The sequence below is a fragment of the Ascaphus truei genome, chromosome 4, assembly GCF_040206685.1.
Source record: "Ascaphus truei isolate aAscTru1 chromosome 4, aAscTru1.hap1, whole genome shotgun sequence".
Classification (NCBI taxonomy): domain Eukaryota; kingdom Metazoa; phylum Chordata; class Amphibia; order Anura; family Ascaphidae; genus Ascaphus; species Ascaphus truei.
In genome coordinates, this window is record NC_134486.1 from 33,936,594 (window position 1) to 33,959,232 (window position 22,639).

General features: G+C 37.6%; 10 non-coding genes across 10 annotated transcripts; all 10 read right to left on the minus strand.

Annotated features, from left to right (window-relative positions):
- Nucleotides 1–1,357: 1,357 nt before the first annotated feature.
- TRNAS-GCU (transfer RNA serine (anticodon GCU)) lies at nucleotides 1,358–1,439 on the minus strand. Its single transcript has one exon. It is a non-coding gene; the product is annotated as a tRNA-Ser (tRNA).
- A 2,086-nt stretch (nucleotides 1,440–3,525) lies between these two features.
- On the minus strand, nucleotides 3,526–3,607 carry TRNAS-GCU (transfer RNA serine (anticodon GCU)). Its single transcript has one exon. It is a non-coding gene; the product is annotated as a tRNA-Ser (tRNA).
- A 2,089-nt stretch (nucleotides 3,608–5,696) lies between these two features.
- Nucleotides 5,697–5,778, minus strand: TRNAS-GCU (transfer RNA serine (anticodon GCU)). The gene has a single exon. It is a non-coding gene; the product is annotated as a tRNA-Ser (tRNA).
- Nucleotides 5,779–7,864: 2,086 nt separating this feature from the next.
- Nucleotides 7,865–7,946, minus strand: TRNAS-GCU (transfer RNA serine (anticodon GCU)). The gene has a single exon. It is a non-coding gene; the product is annotated as a tRNA-Ser (tRNA).
- Nucleotides 7,947–10,035: 2,089 nt separating this feature from the next.
- TRNAS-GCU (transfer RNA serine (anticodon GCU)) lies at nucleotides 10,036–10,117 on the minus strand. The gene has a single exon. It is a non-coding gene; the product is annotated as a tRNA-Ser (tRNA).
- Nucleotides 10,118–12,205: 2,088 nt separating this feature from the next.
- On the minus strand, nucleotides 12,206–12,287 carry TRNAS-GCU (transfer RNA serine (anticodon GCU)). The gene has a single exon. It is a non-coding gene; the product is annotated as a tRNA-Ser (tRNA).
- A 2,540-nt stretch (nucleotides 12,288–14,827) lies between these two features.
- On the minus strand, nucleotides 14,828–14,909 carry TRNAS-GCU (transfer RNA serine (anticodon GCU)). Its single transcript has one exon. It is a non-coding gene; the product is annotated as a tRNA-Ser (tRNA).
- Nucleotides 14,910–16,993: 2,084 nt separating this feature from the next.
- On the minus strand, nucleotides 16,994–17,075 carry TRNAS-GCU (transfer RNA serine (anticodon GCU)). Its single transcript has one exon. It is a non-coding gene; the product is annotated as a tRNA-Ser (tRNA).
- A 2,084-nt stretch (nucleotides 17,076–19,159) lies between these two features.
- On the minus strand, nucleotides 19,160–19,241 carry TRNAS-GCU (transfer RNA serine (anticodon GCU)). Its single transcript has one exon. It is a non-coding gene; the product is annotated as a tRNA-Ser (tRNA).
- Nucleotides 19,242–21,325: 2,084 nt separating this feature from the next.
- TRNAS-GCU (transfer RNA serine (anticodon GCU)) lies at nucleotides 21,326–21,407 on the minus strand. The gene has a single exon. It is a non-coding gene; the product is annotated as a tRNA-Ser (tRNA).
- Between the last annotated feature and the right edge of the window lie 1,232 nt (nucleotides 21,408–22,639).

A 22,639-nucleotide genomic window follows, 5' to 3' on the forward strand; every position in this document is an offset into this window, starting at 1 on the left:
CTCACCGTTGTTCTCTACAAATTGGTCATAGATGTTCTTGTTTTCTTCCCCATCCATTTGAATGTATTTATTGTTGACTATAAAGTATTCAATTCCCTCTGAGAGATAGACATAGGGAGGGCCTGGAAAACATATAACAAACAACCTGGCAATTCTACCCAGCCATGAAATCTACAATTTTTCACGAGTACAAATCTGTTAGAAGTGTCTTAAATAAAGGGGGTCATTTTCCATGTATAAATAAGCTTGGTCCTTTGTAATATAAATACCCAAGTATTTGATGAAAGATATTTCCAGCGGTAAGAAAAAGAGTTCTTGAGAGCTGCTTCCATAGCTTGATGCATACCTACAGTCTAGCAAGAGCCTTTAGCTTAGTGAAATTCATTTTGAAACCTGATATTGTACTAAAGGTATGTAATGTTTTTTTGGAAACTTGTTAGGGAAAATTGCGGATTAGTTAACATCAAAAGAATATCATCTGCAAAATAAACTCAATTTATATTCAGTCTCTCCCAACTGAAGTCCCAAAATGTCTGGATTGTTCCTTATGCTTATAGCTAAGGGTTCAAAAGCCAATGCAAATATCAGTGGTTAATGGGGGCATCACCAGCAAGTACCATTTGATAAGAGAAAAGGTTCAGAGAGGAACCCACAGCATTGACTCTTGCAGTAGGGTAGTCGTACAGAGCAGATACAGCCCCCAAAAATCCTTCATAAAGACCATAAGCCCTTAGAGGTTATATTTCCCATTTAGTCTATCGAAGGCTTTCTCTGCCTCCATGAAAAGGAGAACTTAGGGAATTTGTTTAGAACGTGCATAATATACAGTATAAGATTGAAATTTCTCTTGGTGGTGTCTGTTACTTGTCTCTTAGAGACAAAACCCACCAGGTCAGGTTGGATCATGGAAGGAAGACCCTCCCCCAATGTGTTTGCCATAATTTTTGTCTTTCATTTTCCATCAGTATTAAGTAAGGATGTAGATCTGTAATTTGAACAAAGAATGTGATCCCTCTTTAGGGAGAGTGACAATGATTGCCTACGGCATTTCTGAAGTGAGTTTTAAAAGAGACTTACAGTTATGAAACAATGACAGAAGATGCGAGGTTAAGATATCAGCAAATGTCTTATAATATTTATTTAAAAAAGCCTTCTGGGCTGCTTGACATTAATTTAAGGTAGAGGAACTGTATGCCCACTGACACCATTAATATTTCAACAGGGCAGTCCCGTTATGATCCTTCCATCTCTAATACTAGAAATTCAGGGGTTGGATTAAATTAAAATAAATGGAGTCACTGGCAGATATGGCAAGCGTTAAAAACATGATTAATTATCAGAAATTAAACAAAGCATACGATGAGGATGGGATTCAAACCCATGCGTGCAGAGCACAATGGATTAGCAGTCCATCGCCTTAACCACTCGGCCACCTCATCTCCTATGCTTTGCACTTTAAATCGTCTCAGACCAAGCCGATTTCAAAATGTACTAAAGTCCCTATTATTTATTTTTGAACTGTTTATTTAGAGCATTTTCAACAGAAGTATAGGAGAGAATGAAACTTGTTAGATGTTCCTTAAGGTTAACCTCTCTCGATGTTTGTAAAAGCACAGCCAAAGGTGGAGGTTCCTTCTGCATTAAGTAATTCGCAATTGTGCATCGACATGCTGATAATACGTGTGAAGACAGTATATCGATCTGTTTGGATATGATTCATCGTTCCAACTTTCCCACAACCTCTCCAGCATCTATTGGAGGACTCCCGAAATATTATGTCAACTCTATCTGGCCCTAGATACCAAAAAAAAAAGAGAACTTTATATCCATTTGTCTTTACATTTGTGCAGATTGAACTTTTAGATGTATCACTAGATATAATTCTCACTTCTATAGTGATAAATTCATGCCCAGTTCTCTTTCCCAGTGTAGCATGTATGAAAGATTAGTACTTGGGTACACATCCTGTAAAATATTATATAGAAGAGAAATACAGTCTCTAATAAAGATAGAATTCAGACACAGTTACAGTTTGTCAAAGCAGGAAAAACTCAGAGTGGTACATTGTCAACTTCCACCCAACATTAGGGATCAGGGTTGGCATGCCAGTCAATGAGAGCTGAGAATTGTGTGGTCAGATAGAAGTTAAAGTTTGGGAGGACCAAGCCACCCCTGACCGTTGTTCTCTACAAATTGGTCATAGATGTTCTTGTTTTCTTCCCCATCCATTTGAATGTATTTATTGTTGACTATAAAGTATTCAATTCCCTCTGAGAGATAGACATAGGGAGGGCCTGGAAAACATATAACAAACAACCTGGCAATTCTACCCAGACATGAAATCTACAATTTTTCACGAGTACAAATCTGTTAGAAGTGTCTTAAATAAAGGGGGTCATTTTCCATGTATAAATCAGCTTGGTCCTTTGTAATATAAATACCCAAGTATTTGATGAAAGATATTTCCAGCGGTAAGAAAAAGAGTTCTTGAGAGCTGCTTCCATAGCTTGATGCATACCTACAGTATAGCAAGAGCCTTTAGTTTAGTGAAATTCATTTTGAAATCTGATATTGTACTAAAGGTATGTAATGTTTTTTTGGAAACTTGTTAGGGAAAATTGCAGATTAGTTAACATCAAAAGAATATCATCTGCAAAATAAACTCAACTTATATTCAGTCTCTCCCAACTGAAGTCCCAAAATGTCTGGATTCTTCCTTATGCTTATAGCTAAGGGTTCAAAAGCCAATGCAAATATCAGTGGTTAATGGGGGCATCACCAGCAAGTACCATTTGATAAGAGAAAAGGTTCAGAGAGGAACCCACAGCATTGACTCTTGCAGTAGGGTAGTCGTACAGAGCAGATACGGCACCCCAAAAATCCTTCATAAAGACCAGAAGCCCTTAGAGGTTATATTTCCCATTTAGTCTATCGAAGGCTTTCTCTGCCTCCATGAAAAGGAGAACTTAGGGAATTTGTTTAGAACGTGCATAATATATAAGATTGAAATTTCTCTTGGTGGTGTCTGTTACTCGTCTCTTAGAGACAAAACCCACCAGGTCAGGTTGGATCATGGAAAGAAGAACCTCCCCCAATGTGTTTGCCATAATTTTTGTCTTTCATTTTCCATCAGTATTAAGAAAGGATGTAGGTCTGTAATTTGAACAAAGAATGTGATCCCTCTTTAGGGAGAGTGACAATGATTGCCTACGGCATTTCTGAAGTGAGTTTTAAAAGAGACATACAGTTATGAAACAATGACAGAAGATGCGAGGTTAAGATATCAGCAAATGTCTTATAATATTTATTTAAAAAAGCCTTCTGGGCCGCTTGACATTAATTTAAGGTAGAGGAACTGTATGCCCACTGACACCATTAATATTTCAACAGGGCAGTCCCGTTATGATCCTTCCATCTCTAATACTAGAAGTTCAGGGGTTGGATTAAATTAAAATAAATGGAGTCACTGGCAGATATGGCAAGCGTTAAAAACGTGATTAATTATCAGAAATTAAACAAAGCATATGACGAGGATGGGATTCAAACCCATGCGTGCAGAGCACAATGGATTAGCAGTCCATCGCCTTAACCACTCGGCCACCTCGTCTTCTATGCTCTGCACATTAAATCGTCTCAAACCAAGCCGATTTCAAAATGTACTAAAGTCCCTATTATTTATTTTTGAACTGTTTATTTAGAGCATTTTCAACAGAAGTATAGGAGAGAATGAAACTTGTTAGATGTTCCTTAAGGTTAACCTCTCTCGATGTTTGTAAAAGCACAGCCAAAGGTGGAGGTTCCTTCTGCATTAAGAAATTCGCAATTGTGCATCGACATGCTGATAATACATGTGAAGACAGTATATCGATCTGTTTGGATATGATTCATCGTTCCAACTTTCCCACAACCTCTCCAGCATCTATTGGAGGACTCCTGAAATATTATGTCAACTCTATCTGGCCCTAGATACCAAAACAAAGAGAACTTTATATCCATTTGTCTTTACATTTGTGCAGATTGAACTTTTAGATGTATCACTAGATATAACTTCTCACTTCTATAGTGATAAATTCATGCCCAGTTCTCTTTCCCAGTGTAGCATGTATGAAAGATTAGTACTTGGGTACACATCCTGTAAAATATTATATAGAAGAGAAATAGAGTCTCTAATAAAGATAGAATTCAGACACAGTTACAGTTTGTCAAAGCAGGAAAAACTCAGAGTGGTACATTGTCAACTTCCACCCAACAGTAGGGATCAGGTTTGGCATGCCAGTCAATGAGAGCTGAGAATTGTGTTGTCAGATAGAAGTTAAAGTTTGGGAGGACCAAGCCACCCCTGACCGTTGTTCTCTACAAATTGGTCATAGATGTTCTTGTTTTCTTCCCCATCCATTTGAATGTATTTATTGTTGACTATAAAGTATTCAATTCCCTCTGAGAGATAGACATAGGGAGGGCCTGGAAAACATATAACAAACAACCTGGCAATTCTACCCAGCCATGAAATCTACAATTTTTCACGAGTACAAATCTGTTAGAAGTGTCTTAAATAAAGGGGGTCATTTTCCATGTATAAATCAGCTTGGTCCTTTGTAATATAAATACCCAAGTATTTGATGAAAGATATTTCCAGCGGTAAGAAAAAGAGTTCTTGAGAGCTGCTTCCATAGCTTGATGCATACCTACAGTATAGCAAGAGCCTTTAGCTTAGTGAAATTCATTTTGAAACCTGATATTGTACTAAAGGTATGTAATGTTTTTTTGGAAACTTGTTAGGGAAAATTGCGGATTAGTTAACATCAAAAGAATATCATCTGCAAAATAAACTCAATTTATATTCAGTCTCTCCCAACTGAAGTCCCAAAATGTCTGGATTGTTCCTTATGCTTATAGCTAAGGGTCCAAAAGCCAATGCAAATATCAGTGGTTAATGGGGGCATCACCAGCAAGTACCATTTGATAAGAGAAAAGGTTCAGAGAGGAACCCACAGCATTGACTCTTGCAGTAGGGTAGTCGTACAGAGCAGATAAAGCCCCCAAAAATCCTTCATAAAGACCATAAGCCCTTAGAGGTTATATTTCCCATTTAGTCTATCGAAGGCTTTCTCTGCCTCCATGAAAAGGAGAACGTAGGGAATTTGTTTAGAACGTGCATAATATACAGTATAAGATTGAAATTTCTCTTGGTGGTGTCTGTTACTTGTCTCTTAGAGACAAAACCCACCAGGTCAGGTTGGATCATGGAAGGAAGACCCTCCCCCAATGTGTTTGCCATAATTTTTGTCTTTCATTTTCCATCAGTATTAAGTAAGGATGTAGATCTGTAATTTGAACAAAGAATGTGATCCCTCTTTAGGGAGAGTGACAATGATTGCCTACGGCATTTCTGAAGTGAGTTTTAAAAGAGACTTACAGTTATGAAACAATGACAGAAGATGCGAGGTTAAGATATCAGCAAATGTCTTATAATATTTATTTAAAAAAGCCTTCTGGGCTGCTTGACATTAATTTAAGGTAGAGGAACTGTATGCCCACTGACACCATTAATATTTCAACAGGGCAGTCCCGTTATGATCCTTCCATCTCTAATACTAGAAATTCAGGGGTTGGATTAAATTAAAATAAATGGAGTCACTGGCAGATATGGCAAGCGTTAAAAACATGATTAATTATCAGAAATTAAACAAAGCATACGATGAGGATGGGATTCGAACCCATGCGTGCAGAGCACAATGGATTAGCAGTCCATCGCCTTAACCACTCGGCCACCTCATCTCCTATGCTTTGCACATTAAATCGTCTCAGACCAAGCCGATTTCAAAATGTACTAAAGTCCCTATTATTTATTTTTGAACTGTTTATTTAGAGCATTTTCAACAGAAGTATAGGAGAGAATGAAACTTGTTAGATGTTCCTTAAGGTTAACCTCTCTCGATGTTTGTAAAAGCACAGCCAAAGGTGGAGGTTCCTTCTGCATTAAGTAATTCGCAATTGTGCATCGACATGCTGATAATACGTGTGAAGACAGTATATCGATCTGTTTGGATATGATTCATCGTTCCAACTTTCCCACAACCTCTCCAGCATCTATTGGAGGACTCCCGAAATATTATGTCAACTCTATCTGGCCCTAGATACCAAAAAAAAAAGAGAACTTTATATCCATTTGTCTTTACATTTGTGCAGATTGAACTTTTAGATGTATCACTAGATATAACTTCTCACTTCTATAGTGATAAATTCATGCCCAGTTCTCTTTCCCAGTGTAGCATGTATGAAAGATTAGTACTTGGGTACACATCCTGTAAAATATTATATAGAAGAGAAATACAGTCTCTAATAAAGATAGAATTCAGACACAGTTACAGTTTGTCAAAGCAGGAAAAACTCAGAGTGGTACATTGTCAACTTCCACCCAACATTAGGGATCAGGGTTGGCATGCCAGTCAATGAGAGCTGAGAATTGTGTGGTCAGATAGAAGTTAAAGTTTGGGAGGACCAAGCCACCCCTGACCGTTGTTCTCTACAAATTGGTCATAGATGTTCTTGTTTTCTTCCCCATCCATTTGAATGTATTTATTGTTGACTATAAAGTATTCAATTCCCTCTGAGAGATAGACATAGGGAGGGCCTGGAAAACATATAACAAACAACCTGGCAATTCTACCCAGCCATGAAATCTACAATTTTTCACGAGTACAAATCTGTTAGAAGTGTCTTAAATAAAGGGGGTCATTTTCCATGTATAAATCAGCTTGGTCCTTTGTAATATAAATACCCAAGTATTTGATGAAAGATATTTCCAGCGGTAAGAAAAAGAGTTCTTGAGAGCTGCTTCCATAGCTTGATGCATACCTACAGTATAGCAAGAGCCTTTAGTTTAGTGAAATTCATTTTGAAATCTGATATTGTACTAAAGGTATGTAATGTTTTTTTGGAAACTTGTTAGGGAAAATTGCAGATTAGTTAACATCAAAAGAATATCATCTGCAAAATAAACTCAACTTATATTCAGTCTCTCCCAACTGAAGTCCCAAAATGTCTGGATTCTTCCTTATGCTTATAGCTAAGGGTTCAAAAGCCAATGCAAATATCAGTGGTTAATGGGGGCATCACCAGCAAGTACCATTTGATAAGAGAAAAGGTTCAGAGAGGAACCCACAGCATTGACTCTTGCAGTAGGGTAGTCGTACAGAGCAGATACAGCCCCCAAAAATCCTTCATAAAGACCATAAGCCCTTAGAGGTTATATTTCCCATTTAGTCTATCGAAGGCTTTCTCTGCCTCCATGAAAAGGAGAACTTAGGGAATTTGTTTAGAACGTGCATAATATATAAGATTGAAATTTCTCTTGGTGGTGTCTGTTACTTGTCTCTTAGAGACAAAACCCACCAGGTCAGGTTGGATCATGGAAGGAAGAACCTCCCCCAATGTGTTTGCCATAATTTTTGTCTTTCATTTTCCATCAGTATTAAGTAAGGATGTAGGTCTGTAATTTGAACAAAGAATGTGATCCCTCTTTAGGGAGAGTGACAATGATTGCCTACGGCATTTCTGAAGTGAGTTTTTAAAGAGACTTACAGTTATGAAACAATGACAGAAGATGCGAGGTTAAGATATCAGCAAATGTCTTATAATATTTATTTTAAAAAGCCTTCTGGGCCGCTTGACATTAATTTAAGGTAGAGGAACTGTATGCCCACTGACACCATTAATATTTCAACAGGGCAGTCCCGTTATGATCCTTCCATCTCTAATACTAGAAGTTCAGGGGTTGGATTAAATTAAAATAAATGGAGTCACTGGCAGATATGGCAAGCGTTAAAAACGTGATTAATTATCAGAAATTAAACAAAGCATACGACGAAGATGGGATTCGAACCCATGCGTGCAGAGCACAATGGATTAGCAGTCCATCGCCTTAACCACTCGGCCACCTCGTCTTCTATGTTCTGCACATTAAATCGTCTCAAACCAAGCCGATTTCAAAATGTACTAAAGTCCCTATTATTTATTTTTGAACTGTTTATTTAGAGCATTTTCAACAGAAGTATAGGAGAGAATGAAACTTGTTAGATGTTCCTTAAGGTTAACCTCTCTCGATGTTTGTAAAAGCACAGCCAAAGGTGGAGGTTCCTTCTGCATTAAGTAATTCGCAATTGTGCATCGACATGCTGATAATACGTGTGAAGACAGTATATCGATCTGTTTGGATATGATTCATCGTTCCAACTTTCCCACAACCTCTCCAGCATCTATTGGAGGACTCTCGAAATATTATGTCAACTCTATCTGGCCCTAGATACCAAAACAAAGAGAACTTTATATCCATTTGTCTTTACATTTGTGCAGATTGAACTTTTAGATGTATCACTAGATATAACTTCTCACTTCTATAGTGATGAATTCATGCCCAGTTCTCTTTCCCAGTGTAGCATGTATGAAAGATTAGTACTTGGGTACACACCCTGTAAAATATTATATAGAAGAGAAATACAGTCTCTAATAAAGATAGAATTCAGACACAGTTACAGTTTGTCAAAGCAGGAAAAACTCAGAGTGGTACATTGTCAACTTCCACCCAACATTAGGGATCAGGGTTGGCATGCCAGTCAATGAGAGCTGAGAATTGTGTGGTCAGATAGAAGTTAAACTTTGGGAGGACCAAGCCACCCCTGACCGCTGTTCTCTACAAATTGGTCATAGATGTTCTTGTTTTCTTCCCCATCCATTTGAATGTATTTATTGTTGACTATAAAGTATTCAATTCCCTCTGAGAGATAGACATATGGAGGGCCTGGAAAACATATAACAAACAACCTGGCAATTCTACCCAGCCATGAAATCTATAATTTTTCACGAGTACAAATCTGTTAGAAGTGTCTTAAATAAAGGGGGTCATTTTCCATGTATAAATCAGCTGGGTCCTTTGTAATATAAATACCCAAGTATTTGATGAAAGATATTTCCAGCGGTAAGAAAAAGAGTTCTTGAGAGCTGCTTCCATAGCTTGATGCATACCTACAGTATAGCAAGAGCCTTTGGTTTAGTGAAATTCATTTTGAAATCTGATATTGTACTAAAGGTATGTAATGTTTTTTTGGAAATTTGTTAGGGAAAATTGCGGATTAGTTAACATCAAAAGAATATCATCTGCAAAATAAACTCAACTTATATTCAGTCTCTCCCAACTGAAGTCCCAAAATGTCTGGATTGTTCCTTATGCTTATAGCTAAGGGTTCAAAAGCCAATGCAAATATCAGTGGTTAATGGGGGCATCACCAGCAAGTACCATTTGATAAGAGAAAAGGTTCAGAGAGGAACCCACAGCATTGACTCTTGCAGTAGGGTAGTCGTACAGAGCAGATACAGCCCCCAAAAATCCTTCATAAAGACCATAAGCCCTTAGAGGTTATATTTCCCATTTAGTCTATCGAAGGCTTTCTCTGCCTCCATGAAAAAGAGAACTTAGGGAATTTGTTTAGAACGTGCATAATATACAGTATAAGATTGAAATTTCTCTTGGTGGTGTCTGTTACTTGTCTCTTAGAGACAAAACCCACCAGGTCAGGTTGGATCATGGAAGGAAGACCCTCCCCCAATGTGTTTGCCATAATTTTTGTCTTTCATTTTCCATCAGTATTAAGTAAGGATGTAGATCTGTAATTTGAACAAAGAATGTGATCCCTCTTTAGGGAGAGTGACAATGATTGCCTACGGCATTTCTGAAGTGAGTTTTAAAAGAGACTTACAGTTATGAAACAATGACAGAAGATGCGAGGTTAAGATATCAGCAAATGTCTTATAATATTTATTTAAAAAAGCCTTCTGGGCTGCTTGACATTAATTTAAGGTAGAGGAACTGTATGCCCACTGACACCATTAATATTTCAACAGGGCAGTCCCGTTATGATCCTTCCATCTCTAATACTAGAAATTCAGGGGTTGGATTAAATTAAAATAAATGGAGTCACTGGCAGATATGGCAAGCGTTAAAAACATGATTAATTATCAGAAATTAAACAAAGCATACGATGAGGATGGGATTCGAACCCATGCGTGCAGAGCACAATGGATTAGCAGTCCATCGCCTTAACCACTCGGCCACCTCATCTCCTATGCTTTGCACATTAAATCGTCTCAGACCAAGCCGATTTCAAAATGTACTAAAGTCCCTATTATTTATTTTTGAACTGTTTATTTAGAGCATTTTCAACAGAAGTATAGGAGAGAATGAAACTTGTTAGATGTTCCTTAAGGTTAACCTCTCTCGATGTTTGTAAAAGCACAGCCAAAGGTGGAGGTTCCTTCTGCATTAAGTAATTCGCAATTGTGCATCGACATGCTGATAATACGTGTGAAGACAGTATATCGATCTGTTTGGATATGATTCATCGTTCCAACTTTCCCACAACCTCTCCAGCATCTATTGGAGGACTCCCGAAATATTATGTCAACTCTATCTGGCCCTAGATACCAAAAAAAAAAAAGAGAACTTTATATCCATTTGTCTTTACATTTGTGCAGATTGAACTTTTAGATGTATCACTAGATATAACTTCTCACTTCTATAGTGATAAATTCATGCCCAGTTCTCTTTCCCAGTGTAGCATGTATGAAAGATTAGTACTTGGGTACACATCCTGTAAAATATTATATAGAAGAGAAATACAGTCTCTAATAAAGATAGAATTCAGACACAGTTACAGTTTGTCAAAGCAGGAAAAACTCAGAGTGGTACATTGTCAACTTCCACCCAACATTAGGGATCAGGGTTGGCATGCCAGTCAATGAGAGCTGAGAATTGTGTGGTCAGATAGAAGTTAAAGTTTGGGAGGACCAAGCCACCCCTGACCGTTGTTCTCTACAAATTGGTCATAGATGTTCTTGTTTTCTTCCCCATCCATTTGAATGTATTTATTGTTGACTATAAAGTATTCAATTCCCTCTGAGAGATAGACATAGGGAGGGCCTGGAAAACATATAACAAACAACCTGGCAATTCTACCCAGCCATGAAATCTACAATTTTTCACGAGTACAAATCTGTTAGAAGTGTCTTAAATAAAGGGGGTCATTTTCCATGTATAAATCAGCTTGGTCCTTTGTAATATAAATACCCAAGTATTTGATGAAAGATATTTCCAGCGGTAAGAAAAAGAGTTCTTGAGAGCTGCTTCCATAGCTTGATGCATACCTACAGTATAGCAAGAGCCTTTAGTTTAGTGAAATTCATTTTGAAATCTGATATTGTACTAAAGGTATGTAATGTTTTTTTGGAAACTTGTTAGGGAAAATTGCAGATTAGTTAACATCAAAAGAATATCATCTGCAAAATAAACTCAACTTATATTCAGTCTCTCCCAACTGAAGTCCCAAAATGTCTGGATTCTTCCTTATGCTTATAGCTAAGGGTTCAAAAGCCAATGCAAATATCAGTGGTTAATGGGGGCATCACCAGCAAGTACCATTTGATAAGAGAAAAGGTTCAGAGAGGAACCCACAGCATTGACTCTTGCAGTAGGGTAGTCGTACAGAGCAGATACAGCCCCCAAAAATCCTTCATAAAGACCATAAGCCCTTAGAGGTTATATTTCCCATTTAGTCTATCGAAGGCTTTCTCTGCCTCCATGAAAAGGAGAACTTAGGGAATTTGTTTAGAACGTGCATAATATATAAGATTGAAATTTCTCTTGGTGGTGTCTGTTACTTGTCTCTTAGAGACAAAACCCACCAGGTCAGGTTGGATCATGGAAGGAAGAACCTCCCCCAATGTGTTTGCCATAATTTTTGTCTTTCATTTTCCATCCGTATTAAGTAAGGATGTAGGTCTGTAATTTGAACAAAGAATGTGATCCCTCTTTAGGGAGAGTGACAATGATTGCCTACGGCATTTCTGAAGTGAGTTTTAAAAGAGACTTACAGTTATTAAACAATGACAGAAGATGCGAGGTTAAGATATCAGCAAATGTCTTATAATATTTATTTTAAAAAGCCTTCTGGGCCGCTTGACATTAATTTAAGGTAGAGGAACTGTATGCCCACTGACACCATTAATATTTCAACAGGGCAGTCCCGTTATGATCCTTCCATCTCTAATACTAGAAGTTCAGGGGTTGGATTAAATTAAAATAAATGGAGTCACTGGCAGATATGGCAAGCGTTAAAAACGTGATTAATTATCAGAAATTAAACAAAGCATACGACGAAGATGGGATTCGAACCCATGCGTGCAGAGCACAATGGATTAGCAGTCCATCGCCTTAACCACTCGGCCACCTCGTCTTCTATGCTCTGCACATTAAATCGTCTCAAATCAAGCCGATTTCAAAATGTACTAAAGTCCCTATTATTTATTTTTGAACTGTTTATTTAGAGCATTTTCAACAGAAGTATAGGAGAGAATGAAACTTGTTAGATGTTCCTTAAGGTTAACCTCTCTCGATGTTTGTAAAAGCACAGCCAAAGGTGGAGGTTCCTTCTGCATTAAGTAATTCGCAATTGTGCATCGACATGCTGATAATACGTGTGAAGACAGTATATCGATCTGTTTGGATATGATTCATCGTTCCAACTTTCCCACAACCTCTCCAGCATCTATTGGAGGACTCTCGAAATATTATGTCAACTCTATCTGGCCCTAGATACCAAAACAAAGAGAACTTTATATCCATTTGTCTTTACATTTGTGCAGATTGAACTTTTAGATGTATCACTAGATATAACTTCTCACTTCTATAGTGATGAATTCATGCCCAGTTCTCTTTCCCAGTGTAGCATGTATGAAAGATTAGTACTTGGGTACACACCCTGTAAAATATTATATAGAAGAGAAATACAGTCTCTAATAAAGATAGAATTCAGACACAGTTACAGTTTGTCAAAGCAGGAAAAACTCAGAGTGGTACATTGTCAACTTCCACCCAACATTAGGGATCAGGGTTGGCATGCCAGTCAATGAGAGCTGAGAATTGTGTGGTCAGATAGAAGTTAAACTTTGGGAGGACCAAGCCACCCCTGACCGCTGTTCTCTACAAATTGGTCATAGATGTTCTTGTTTTCTTCCCCATCCATTTGAATGTATTTATTGTTGACTATAAAGTATTCAATTCCCTCTGAGAGATAGACATAGGGAGGGCCTGGAAAACATATAACAAACAACCTGGCAATTCTACCCAGCCATGAAATCTATAATTTTTCACGAGTACAAATCTGTTAGAAGTGTCTTAAATAAAGGGGGTCATTTTCCATGTATAAATCAGCTGGGTCCTTTGTAATATAAATACCCAAGTATTTGATGAAAGATATTTCCAGCGGTAAGAAAAAGAGGTCTTGAGAGCTGCTTCCATAGCTTGATGCATACCTACAGTATAGCAAGAGCCTTTGGTTTAGTGAAATTCATTTTGAAATCTGATATTGTACTAAAGGTATGCAATGTTATTTTGGAAATTTGTTAGGGAAAATTGCGGATTAGTTAACATCAAAAGAATATCATCTGCAAAATAAACTCAACTTATATTCAGTCTCTCCCAACTGAAGTCCCAAAATGTCTGGATTCTTCCTTATGCTTATAACTAAGGGTTCAAAAGCCAATGCAATTATCAGTGGTTAAAGCTGCAGTTCAGTCAATATCCTGCATGTGTGTTTTTTTTTAATAAATCAGTTCTGTAGTAAGAAAAAATACTTTTAGCATTTTCTGTTTTAAAAAAAACAACTTTGAAAGATCAATTTTCTTGTATTCTATTTTAACAAGCATTTGCTAAGGCACTGCCCCTTCATGTCCTGTCACAAGCTCTGGCACACCCCTTTGTCAGCCCTGCCCTCCCTCTAGCACTTGTCAGTGCAGGAATGCTCATGAATATTCATGAGCTTCCAATCCAGTCAAGCAGATTATAAACAAATGCCAGTTTTTAATATGTCACCAAATTTCGACCTATCAATACATGGAAAACGAATTGAGCTGCAGCTATACTGTTCTTTAGGTAATTAGAGATTGCACACATGAAACTATTGAAGTAAAAAAATAAATGTAAAAAAAAAAAAAAAAAAGACTGAACTGCAGCTTTAATGGGGGCATCACCAGCAAGTACCATTTGATAAGAGAAAAGGTTCAGAGAGGAACCCACAGCATTGACTTTTGCAGTAGGGTAGTCGTACAGAGCAGATACAGCCCCCAAAAATCCTTCATTAAGACCATAAGCCCTTAGAGGTTATATTTCCCATTTAGTCTATCTAAGGATTTCTCTGCCTCCATGAAAAGGAGAACTTAGGGAATTTGTTTAGAACGTGCATAATATATAAGATTGAAATTTCTCTTGGTGGTGTCTGTTACTTGTCTCTTAGAGACAAAACCCACCAGGTCAGGTTGGATCATGGAAGGAAGAACCTCCCCCAATGTGTTTGCCATAATTTTTGTCTTTCATTTTCCATCAGTATTAAGTAAGGATGTAGGTCTGTAATTTGAACAAAGAATGTGATCCCTCTTTAGGGAGAGTGACAATGATTGCCTACGGCATTTCTGAAGTGAGTTTTAAAAGAGACATACAGTTATGAAACAATGACAGAAGATGCGAGGTTAAGATATCAGCAAATGTCTTATAATATTTATTTAAAAAAGCCTTCTGGGCCGCTTGACATTAATTTAAGGTAGAGGAACTGTATGCCCACTGACACCATTAATATTTCAACAGGGCAGTCCCGTTATGATCCTTCCATCTCTAATACTAGAAGTTCAGGGGTTGGATTAAATTAAAATAAATGGAGTCACTGGCAGATATGGCAAGCGTTAAAAACGTGATTAATTATCAGAAATTAAACAAAGCATACGACGAGGATGGGATTCGAACCCATGCGTGCAGAGCACAATGGATTAGCAGTCCATCGCCTTAACCACTCGGCCACCTCGTCTTCTATGCTCTGCACATTAAATCGTCTCAAACCAAGCCGATTTCAAAATGTAATAAAGTCCCTATTATTTATTTTTGAACTGTTTATTTAGAGCATTTTCAACAGAAGTATAGGAGAGAATGAAACTTGTTAGATGTTCCTTAAGGTTAACCTCTCTCGATGTTTGTAAAAGCACAGCCAAAGGTGGAGGTTCCTTCTGCATTAAGTAATTCGCAATTGTGCATCGACATGCTGATAATACGTGTGAAGACAGTATATCGATCTGTTTGGATATGATTCATCGTTCCAACTTTCCCACAACCTCTCCAGCATCTATTGGAGGACTCCCGAAATATTATGCCAACTCTATCTGGCCCTAGATACCAAAACAAAGAGAACTTTATATCCATTTGTCTTTACATTTGTGCAGATTGAACTTTTAGATGTATCACTAGATATAACTTCTCACTTCTATAGTGATAAATTCATGCCCAGTTCTCTTTCCCAGTGTAGCATGTATGAAAGATTAGTACTTGGGTACACATCCTGTAAAATATTATATAGAAGAGAAATACAGTCTCTAATAAAGATAGAATTCAGACACAGTTACAGTTTGTCAAAGCAGGAAAAACTCAGAGTGGTACATTGTCAACTTCCACCCAACATTAGGGATCAGGGTTGGCATGCCAGTCAATGAGAGCTGAGAATTGTGTGGTCAGATAGAAGTTAAAGTTTGGGAGGACCAAGCCACCCCTCACCGTTGTTCTCTACAAATTGGTCATAGATGTTCTTGTTTTCTTCCCCATCCATTTGAATGTATTTATTGTTGACTATAAAGTATTCAATTCCCTCTGAGAGATAGACATAGGGAGGGCCTGGAAAACATATAACAAACAACCTGGCAATTCTACCCAGCCATGAAATCTACAATTTTTCACGAGTACAAATCTGTTAGAAGTGTCTTAAATAAAGGGGGTCATTTTCCATGTATAAATAAGCTTGGTCCTTTGTAATATAAATACCCAAGTATTTGATGAAAGATATTTCCAGCGGTAAGAAAAAGAGTTCTTGAGAGCTGCTTCCATAGCTTGATGCATACCTACAGTATAGCAAGAGCCTTTAGTTTAGTGAAATTCATTTTGAAATCTGATATTGTACTAAAGGTATGTAATGTTTTTTTGGAAACTTGTTAGGGAAAATTGCAGATTAGTTAACATCAAAAGAATATCATCTGCAAAATAAACTCAACTTATATTCAGTCTCTCCCAACTGAAGTCCCAAAATGTCTGGATTCTTCCTTATGCTTATAGCTAAGGGTTCAAAAGCCAATGCAAATATCAGTGGTTAATGGGGGCATCACCAGCAAGTACCATTTGATAAGAGAAAAGGTTCAGAGAGGAACCCACAGCATTGACTCTTGCAGTAGGGTAGTCGTACAGAGCAGATACAGCCCCCAAAAATCCTTCATAAAGACCATAAGCCCTTAGAGGTTATATTTCCCATTTAGTCTATCGAAGGCTTTCTCTGCCTCCATGAAAAGGAGAACTTAGGGAATTTGTTTAGAACGTGCATAATATATAAGATTGAAATTTCTCTTGGTGGTGTCTGTTACTTGTCTCTTAGAGACAAAACCCACCAGGTCAGGTTGGATCATGGAAGGAAGAACCTCCCCCAATGTGTTTGCCATAATTTTTGTCTTTCATTTTCCATCAGTATTAAGTAAGGATGTAGGTCTGTAATTTGAACAAAGAATGTGATCCCTCTTTAGGGAGAGTGACAATGATTGCCTACGGCATTTCTGAAGTGAGTTTTAAAAGAGACATACAGTTATGAAACAATGACAGAAGATGCGAGGTTAAGATATCAGCAAATGTCTTATAATATTTATTTAAAAAAGCCTTCTGGGCCGCTTGACATTAATTTAAGGTAGAGGAACTGTATGCCCACTGACACCATTAATATTTCAACAGGGCAGTCCCGTTATGATCCTTCCATCTCTAATACTAGAAGTTCAGGGGTTGGATTAAATTAAAATAAATGGAGTCACTGGCAGATATGGCAAGCGTTAAAAACGTGATTAATTATCAGAAATTAAACAAAGCATACGACGAGGATGGGATTCGAACCCATGCGTGCAGAGCACAATGGATTAGCAGTCCATCGCCTTAACCACTCGGCCACCTCATCTTCTATGCTCTGCACATTAAATCGTCTCAAACCAAGCCGATTTCAAAATGTAATAAAGTCCCTATTATTTATTTTTGAACTGTTTATTTAGAGCATTTTCAACAGAAGTATAGGAGAGAATGAAACTTGTTAGATGTTCCTTAAGGTTAACCTCTCTCGATGTTTGTAAAAGCACAGCCAAAGGTGGAGGTTCCTTCTGCATTAAGTAATTCGCAATTGTGCATCGACATGCTGATAATACGTGTGAAGACAGTATATCGATCTGTTTGGATATGATTCATCGTTCCAACTTTCCCACAACCTCTCCAGCATCTATTGGAGGACTCCCGAAATATTATGCCAACTCTATCTGGCCCTAGATACCAAAACAAAGAGAACTTTATATCCATTTGTCTTTACATTTGTGCAGATTGAACTTTTAGATGTATCACTAGATATAACTTCTCACTTCTATAGTGATAAATTCATGCCCAGTTCTCTTTCCCAGTGTAGCATGTATGAAAGATTAGTACTTGGGTACACATCCTGTAAAATATTATATAGAAGAGAAATACAGTCTCTAATAAAGATAGAATTCAGACACAGTTACAGTTTGTCAAAGCAGGAAAAACTCAGAGTGGTACATTGTCAACTTCCACCCAACATTAGGGATCAGGGTTGGCATGCCAGTCAATGAGAGCTGAGAATTGTGTGGTCAGATAGAAGTTAAAGTTTGGGAGGACCAAGCCACCCCTCACCGTTGTTCTCTACAAATTGGTCATAGATGTTCTTGTTTTCTTCCCCATCCATTTGAATGTATTTATTGTTGACTATAAAGTATTCAATTCCCTCTGAGAGATAGACATAGGGAGGGCCTGGAAAACATATAACAAACAACCTGGCAATTCTACCCAGCCATGAAATCTACAATTTTTCACGAGTACAAATCTGTTAGAAGTGTCTTAAATAAAGGGGGTCATTTTCCATGTATAAATAAGCTTGGTCCTTTGTAATATAAATACCCAAGTATTTGATGAAAGATATTTCCAGCGGTAAGAAAAAGAGTTCTTGAGAGCTGCTTCCATAGCTTGATGCATACCTACAGTATAGCAAGAGCCTTTAGTTTAGTGAAATTCATTTTGAAATCTGATATTGTACTAAAGGTATGTAATGTTTTTTTGGAAACTTGTTAGGGAAAATTGCAGATTAGTTAACATCAAAAGAATATCATCTGCAAAATAAACTCAACTTATATTCAGTCTCTCCCAACTGAAGTCCCAAAATGTCTGGATTCTTCCTTATGCTTATAGCTAAGGGTTCAAAAGCCAATGCAAATATCAGTGGTTAATGGGGGCATCACCAGCAAGTACCATTTGATAAGAGAAAAGGTTCAGAGAGGAACCCACAGCATTGACTCTTGCAGTAGGGTAGTCGTACAGAGCAGATACAGCCCCCAAAAATCCTTCATAAAGACCATAAGCCCTTAGAGGTTATATTTCCCATTTAGTCTATCGAAGGCTTTCTCTGCCTCCATGAAAAGGAGAACTTAGGGAATTTGTTTAGAACGTGCATAATATATAAGATTGAAATTTCTCTTGGTGGTGTCTGTTACTTGTCTCTTAGAGACAAAACCCACCAGGTCAGGTTGGATCATGGAAGGAAGAACCTCCCCCAATGTGTTTGCCATAATTTTTGTCTTTCATTTTCCATCAGTATTAAGTAAGGATGTAGGTCTGTAATTTGAACAAAGAATGTGATCCCTCTTTAGGGAGAGTGACAATGATTGCCTACGGCATTTCTGAAGTGAGTTTTAAAAGAGACATACAGTTATGAAACAATGACAGAAGATGCGAGGTTAAGATATCAGCAAATGTCTTATAATATTTATTTAAAAAAGCCTTCTGGGCCGCTTGACATTAATTTAAGGTAGAGGAACTGTATGCCCACTGACACCATTAATATTTCAACAGGGCAGTCCCGTTATGATCCTTCCATCTCTAATACTAGAAGTTCAGGGGTTGGATTAAATTAAAATAAATGGAGTCACTGGCAGATATGGCAAGCGTTAAAAACGTGATTAATTATCAGAAATTAAACAAAGCATACGACGAAGATGGGATTCGAACCCATGCGTGCAGAGCACAATGGATTAGCAGTCCATCGCCTTAACCACTCGGCCACCTCGTCTTCTATGCTCTGCACATTAAATCGTCTCAAATCAAGCCGATTTCAAAATGTACTAAAGTCCCTATTATTTATTTTTGAACTGTTTATTTAGAGCATTTTCAACAGAAGTATAGGAGAGAATGAAACTTGTTAGATGTTCCTTAAGGTTAACCTCTCTCGATGTTTGTAAAAGCACAGCCAAAGGTGGAGGTTCCTTCTGCATTAAGTAATTCGCAATTGTGCATCGACATGCTGATAATACGTGTGAAGACAGTATATCGATCTGTTTGGATATGATTCATCGTTCCAACTTTCCCACAACCTCTCCAGCATCTATTGGAGGACTCTCGAAATATTATGTCAACTCTATCTGGCCCTAGATACCAAAACAAAGAGAACTTTATATCCATTTGTCTTTACATTTGTGCAGATTGAACTTTTAGATGTATCACTAGATATAACTTCTCACTTCTATAGTGATGAATTCATGCCCAGTTCTCTTTCCCAGTGTAGCATGTATGAAAGATTAGTACTTGGGTACACACCCTGTAAAATATTATATAGAAGAGAAATACAGTCTCTAATAAAGATAGAATTCAGACACAGTTACAGTTTGTCAAAGCAGGAAAAACTCAGAGTGGTACATTGTCAACTTCCACCCAACATTAGGGATCAGGGTTGGCATGCCAGTCAATGAGAGCTGAGAATTGTGTGGTCAGATAGAAGTTAAACTTTGGGAGGACCAAGCCACCCCTGACCGCTGTTCTCTACAAATTGGTCATAGATGTTCTTGTTTTCTTCCCCATCCATTTGAATGTATTTATTGTTGACTATAAAGTATTCAATTCCCTCTGAGAGATAGACATATGGAGGGCCTGGAAAACATATAACAAACAACCTGGCAATTCTACCCAACCATGAAATCTATAATTTTTCACGAGTACAAATCTGTTAGAAGTGTCTTAAATAAAGGGGGTCATTTTCCATGTATAAATCAGCTGGGTCCTTTGTAATATAAATACCCAAGTATTTGATGAAAGATATTTCCAGCGGTAAGAAAAAGAGTTCTTGAGAGCTGCTTCCATAGCTTGATGCATACCTACAGTATAGCAAGAGCCTTTGGTTTAGTGAAATTCATTTTGAAATCTGATATTGTACTAAAGGTATGTAATGTTTTTTTGGAAATTTGTTAGGGAAAATTGCGGATTAGTTAACATCAAAAGAATTTCATCTGCAAAATAAACTCAACTTATATTCAGTCTCTCCCAACTGAAGTCCCAAAATGTCTGGATTGTTCCTTATGCTTATAGCTAAGGGTTCAAAAGCCAATGCAAATATCAGTGGTTAATGGGGGCATCACCAGCAAGTACCATTTGATAAGAGAAAAGGTTCAGAGAGGAACCCACAGCATTGACTCTTGCAGTAGGGTAGTCGTACAGAGCAGATACAGCCCCCAAAAATCCTTCATAAAGACCATAAGCCCTTAGAGGTTATATTTCCCATTTAGTCTATCGAAGGCTTTCTCTGCCTCCATGAAAAGGAGAACTTAGGGAATTTGTTTAGAACGTGCATAATATATAAGATTGAAATTTCTCTTGGTGGTGTCTGTTACTTGTCTCTTAGAGACAAAACCCACCAGGTCAGGTTGGATCATGGAAGGAAGAACCTCCCCCAATGTGTTTGCCATAATTTTTGTCTTTCATTTTCCATCAGTATTAAGTAAGGTTGTAGGTCTGTAATTTGAACAAAGAATGTGATCCCTCTTTAGGGAGAGTGACAATGATTGCCTACGGCATTTCTGAAGTGAGTTTTAAAAGAGACATACAGTTATGAAACAATGACAGAAGATGCGAGGTTAAGATATCAGCAAATGTCTTATAATATTTATTTTAAAAAGCCTTCTGGGCCGCTTGACATTAATTTAAGGTAGAGGAACTGTATGCCCACTGACACCATTAATATTTCAACAGGGCAGTCCCGTTATGATCCTTCCATCTCTAATACTAGAAATTCAGGGGTTGGATTAAATTAAAATAAATGGAGTCACTAGCAGATATGGCAAGCGTTAAAAACATGATTAATTATCAGAAATTAAACAAAGCATACGATGAGGATGGGATTCGAACCCATGCGTGCAGAGCACAATGGATTAGCAGTCCATCGCCTTAACCACTCGGCCACCTCATCTCCTATGCTTTGCACATTAAATCGTCTCAGACCAAGCCGATTTCAAAATGTACTAAAGTCCCTATTATTTATTTTAGAATTGTTTATTTAGAGCATTTTCAACAGAAGTATAGGAGAGAATGAAACTTGTTAGATGTTCCTTAAGGTTAACCTCTCTCGATGTTTGTAAAAGCACAGCCAAAGGTGGAGGTTCCTTCTGCATTAAGTAATTCGCAATTGTGCATCGACATGCTGATAATACGTGTGAAGACAGTATATCGATCTGTTTGGATATGATTCATCGTTCCAACTTTCCCACAACCTCTCCAGCATCTATTGGAGGACTCCAGAAATATTATGTCAACTCTATCTGGCCCTAGATACCAAAAAAAAAAGAGAACTTTATATCCATTTGTCTTTACATTTGTGCAGATTGAACTTTTAGATGTATCACTAGATATAACTTCTCACTTCTATAGTGATAAATTCATGCCCAGTTCTCTTTCCCAGTGTAGCATGTATGAAAGATTAGTACTTGGGTACACATCCTGTAAAATATTATATAGAAGAGAAATACAGTCTCTAATAAAGATAGAATTCAGACACAGTTACAGTTTGTCAAAGCAGGAAAAACTCAGAGTGGTACATTGTCAACTTCCACCCAACATTAGGGATCAGGGTTGGCATGCCAGTCAATGAGAGCTGAGAATTGTGTGGTCAGATAGAAGTTAAAGTTTGGGAGGACCAAGCCACCCCTGACCGTTGTTCTCTACAAATTGGTCATAGATGTTCTTGTTTTCTTCCCCATCCATTTGAATGTATTTATTGTTGACTATAAAGTATTCAATTCCCTCTGAGAGATAGACATAGGGAGGGCCTGGAAAACATATAACAAACAACCTGGCAATTCTACCCAGCCATGAAATCTACAATTTTTCACGAGTACAAATCTGTTAGAAGTGTCTTAAATAAAGGGGGTAATTTTCCATGTATAAATCAGCTTGGTCCTTTGTAATATAAATACCCAAGTATTTGATGAAAGATATTTCCAGCGGTAAGAAAAAGAGTTCTTGAGAGCTGCTTCCATAGCTTGATGCATACCTCCAGTATAGCAAGAGCCTTTAGTTTAGTGAAATTCATTTTGAAATCTGATATTGTACTAAAGGTATGTAATGTTTTTTTGGAAACTTGTTAGGGAAAATTGCAGATTAGTTAACATCAAAAGAATATCATCTGCAAAATAAACTCAATTT